The sequence below is a fragment of the Gracilinanus agilis genome, chromosome 4 (genome assembly GCF_016433145.1).
Source record: "Gracilinanus agilis isolate LMUSP501 chromosome 4, AgileGrace, whole genome shotgun sequence".
In the NCBI taxonomy this organism is placed as follows: domain Eukaryota; kingdom Metazoa; phylum Chordata; class Mammalia; order Didelphimorphia; family Didelphidae; genus Gracilinanus; species Gracilinanus agilis.
In genome coordinates this window covers 197,824,061-197,828,642 of record NC_058133.1, presented here as the reverse complement: position 1 = coordinate 197,828,642, position 4,582 = coordinate 197,824,061, and the positions used below count along the sequence as shown (strand labels likewise).

General features: G+C 40.7%; 1 protein-coding gene across 1 annotated transcript in view; it reads left to right on the top strand.

The window, feature by feature from the left end:
- Positions 1-4,218: 4,218 nt before the first annotated feature.
- PHB (prohibitin) overlaps positions 4,219-4,582 on the top strand; it is an 18,124-nt gene continuing 17,760 nt past the window's right edge. The window contains exon 1 of the mRNA XM_044671658.1: positions 4,219-4,247. The gene's annotated coding sequence lies outside the window, so the exon portion shown is untranslated. The remainder of the gene's footprint in view (positions 4,248-4,582) is intronic.

Sequence of the window (4,582 nt, the reverse complement as noted above, 5' to 3'; positions counted from 1 at the left end):
GATTGCGCCACAGTGTATCCATCTCTGTGTTCAATGTTCTCCTGGTTCTGCTCCTTTCCCTCTGCATCAATTCTTGGAGGTCTTTCCAGTTCACATGGAATTCCTCCAGTTCATTATTCCTTTTAGCACAATAGTATTCCATCTCCATCAGATACCACAATTTGTTCAGACATTCCCCAATTGATGGACACCCCCTTATTTTCCAGTTTTTTACCACCACAAATAGTGCAGCAATGAATATTTTTGTACAAGTATTTTCCCTATTATCTCTTTGGGGTACAAGCCCAGCAGTAGTGTGGCTGAATTAAAGGGCAGGCAGTCTTTTCTTTTCTTTAAACCCTTACCTTCCATCTTAGAATCAATACTATGTAGTGGTTTTAAGGCAGAAGAGTTGTAAGGGCTAGGCAATGGGGGTCAAGTGACTTGCCCAGGGTCACGCTGCTAGGAAGAGTCTGAGGCCAGGTTTGAATCTGGGATTTCCCATCTCTGGGCCTGACTCTCAATCCACTGAGTCACCCAGCTGCCCCTGACAGACAATCTTTTAAATCCCTTTGGGCACAATTCCAAATTGTCTTCCAAAATGGTTGGATCAATTCATAACCCCACCAGTAATGCATTAGTGTCCCAATTTGGCCATATCCCTTCCAACATGATTCTTAAAAAACACCTATACTTTCCATCTTAGAATCAATACTATGTATCAGTTCTAAGGCAGAAGAGAAGGAAATAATTTTCCCAGGGTCACACAGCTAGGAAATATCTGAATCTAGATTAGAGCCTCAGACCTCCCGTCTCTAGGCCTGACTCTCAATCCCAGCTGCCCCTAAATATAAGTTAAATAATAATTTTCTATTTTGAAATTCATGTTTTCTCCCTTCCTCCCTCCTCCCCTCCCTAAGACATCATGTAATATGACATAGATCATACATGTGCTATCATATAATACATATTTCAATGATCATATCATGTTGTAAAGCAAACATTTGTTGCCTATACTATAAAAAATTCATGAAGGAAATAAAGTGAAGAATAATATGCTTCAATCTGCATTCAGACGCCATTGGTTACTTCCATCTTGATTCCTTTGAAGATATCTGAGATCCTTGCATTGTACATTATTGCTATTATTGTAATGGTTCTGCTCACTTTGTTTTGCATCACTTAATAAAAGTCTTTCCAGGTTGGATTTTTTTGTTTTGGGTTTTTTGGGGGGTTTTTTTGCAATCATTCTGTTCATTTCTTATGGCAGTGTTCTATTATAATCATATACTACAACTTGTTCAGCCACTCCCCAGTTGATGAATATCCCTTCAATTTCCAATTCTTTGACACAACAAAACTCCAGAATCTTTTCCAAGAAAACTCCAAATAGGATCACAAAGAATTGGACACAACTGAAATGACTAAACAATAGTAAAAGGTCCTTAATCGGTTCTTCCATTCATTCATTCTATCCATGATGCTATACTACCTCTCAAAGAATATGCCCACCTTTTATGACTTATTGCCTTCCCTTCTCAAAATCACTGCATTTATATATATATATATATATATATATATATATATATACTATGATGGGGGGCAGGATTTGGTTCTAAAAGATCACTTTATTACAAATATTAATAATATGAAAATAGGTTTTGAACAATAATACATGTATAAACCAGTGGAACTGCTTGTCAGCTCCAGGAGTGGAGAGAAAGAGGGGAGGGAGAGAACATGAATCATGTAACCATGGAAAAATATTCTAAATAAATAAAATTTTAAAAATACATATACTCTGAGGGGGCAGCTGGGTAGCTCAGTGGATTGAGAGCCAGGCCTAGAGATGGGAGGTCCTAGGTTCAAATACGGCCTCAGACACTTCCCAGCTGTGTGACCCTGGGCAAGTCACTTGAACCCCATTGCCTACCCTTACCAATCTTCCACCTATAAGTCAATACACAGAAGTTAAGGGTTTAAAATAAAAAAAAAATACATATACTCTGGATTTACTTTTTTGGATATTAAATTCCCCTCACTAGACTCTAAGATAGAACTGTCTCACTTTGTATTTGTATTCCAGCCTCTAGCACATTGCCAAGTAGATACCTAATAAATGACTTCTTTCCTAACTCCTAGGCTACAGTCTTTTCCATCATATTTCTTCATTTCTATGGTCAATTAAATAATTTTTAAAATGCCTATTCTGCTAATTTCTTCAAGAGAAAATAAATATTTGGACTAGATCATCCTTAAATGATAATCTTATTCAATTTCTACTAGCACAGGGCTCCCCCAAATCTCCACTACATCTTATACCACTCTTGGCCTGAATGTCTGTCCACACTTCCAAATAAAAATTCTTGGCAATACGGAAGTAAATAATGAAAAGAAAAAAAAAATTAAGAAGCAAGGATCCACCAAAACTAACATTTAAGATTTTTGAATTTCACTACATTATAATCAGACGGTCTACTCAGACAGTTAGCTCATTAATAAGTCATGTTTTATGTAAAAGGAAGGAAACAAGCATGTATTGAGTGCCTGGCATATGCCAGGCTTTGTGTTAAGCATTTTATGAATATCACAGGAACCTCACAACCATGGGAGGTAGGTGTCATTATTATTCCAGTTTTACAGTTGAAGAAACTAAGGCAAACAAAGGTTGAGTGACTTGCCCAGTCACTCAGCTAGTGAGGCCATATGTGAACCAAGGTCTTCCAGACTCCAAGCCCAGTACTGTCAACTATGCCACCAGCTACCTCCAAGTTGGGAGGCTCAGCTGAAATCTGTCCTCATCATGGGAGAAACAACTCAGAGTACCTATTCCAATCTCTAACTTTTGCCACCTTTGAATAAGTTGGCCCTTTTACCTATATGGGTCTTCCCTTTATCCAGAATGGCAAGAACTGACCTTTTTTGAACCCTAAATCCCTACCACTCAGCACAGTACCCTGCATATAGTACAAAATAAATAAACTCATATTGAACTCATATCAAAATTAATTGAATCAAATTTCTCCTCATAAACACTTCCTTCTTTCAAGGCCCAACTTCTATTATCATCTTCTCCACCAAACTTTCCTTGATATCAGTGATTTCTCTCTTCTAGACTTTCTCTTATTAATCTGTTTACAACTCGGCAATACATTCATCATATTAAAACTTGCATTGTAGCTATTTTATAGTTTTATTTTCTATTTGCAACTATACCTAAATTTTATATTTGCATACTCCCTATAAGACTGCTCCTGGTGCACAGGGTAGACATCCTAGATGTCTTGGTATCATCAAACTATAGTACAATGATCTGCATATTTCATAAATATTTGCAAAATTCGATTGGTAAATTGGAGCGTCATATTCCCATACAAGTGACAGTGACTGCATTAAGGTCTGTTAACTTGAGGAAAGTGGATCGATAAAGCAAATGAAGCCCTGATTTTGAATCCTTACTGTGTGCCTCTGTGTCTCAGTTTCCTCATCTGTAAAATGACCCTATGGATCCATGTTGAGAAAAAGGAGGCTAAAGAAGTCATGGCCAAAGCTAAGAAGTGAGCACTCATGCCCTTTCTTTTTCTCATTCTCCTAAGTTGTGTTTCCATGGTGTCACCCGCCAAGTCACCAGCCACATTTCTTCTGCCCTTCCCTCAAAAGCTAACCGAGGTGGGGGCAGCTGGGTAGCTCAGTGGAGTGAGAGTCAGGCCTAGAGACAGGAAGTCCTAGGTTCAAACCCGACCTCAGCCACTTCCCAGCTGTGTGACCCTGGGCAAGTTACTTGGCCCCCATTGCCTACCCTTACCACTCTTCCACCTATGAGACAATACACCAAAGTACAAGGGTTAAAAATTAAAAAAAAAAAAATTTTTGAAATAAAAAAAAAAAAAGCTAGCCGAGGGCCCAGGTTTTACAACTACAGATGCAAAAGGAATTGTAGACGCTTCCGGTGGCACGTGTAATCATGCCAGGCGAACTACAATTCCAGCATCCTTTGAGGCCAACTTCTTACTGTCCAAACCAATGAGGAAGGACTTTCTTCCTAGGCTAAAAGACAGCGTTGCATGCCGGGAGTCGTAGTTCCTTATTGCTAGAGAAGTAGGGGCTCAGGACTCACCCTTGAACCTCCAGTCCCAGAAGGCGCCACGTTCCTATCAACCAACGAGAAGAAAGATCCTTCAGGAAGGGGCGGTGAAAGGAAGGCGGGACCAGACGCAAGCGCAGTAAGTAGGGTTGGGGAATTCATGTGGAGGTCAGAGTGGTGCCTGGTGAGCAAAGGGTTTGGGCCCTTCCTGATAACCGCCGTGTCCCCCCACCCCCAACTCGCGTGCTCCCTTGGGGTACTGAGGGGAAGGGGAAGGGGTCCAGGAAAGGAAGTAGTTAAGGAATGGGAGGAGAACGGAGGGACTGGGCGATAAAATGAGAAGAAGTGTGGGAAAGCTGAGGGAGAGAACGGAGGGGGAGGGTCAGGGAGGGGAAGAATGGAGGGAGAGAATGGAACCAAAGGGAAAGAATGGGAGTGGGGGTGGGGTGTGAGAGAGAATTGATGGGGAGTCCAAGGGGGAAGAACGAGAAGGGATTGTAGAGAGTTAGAAGGGAGGGG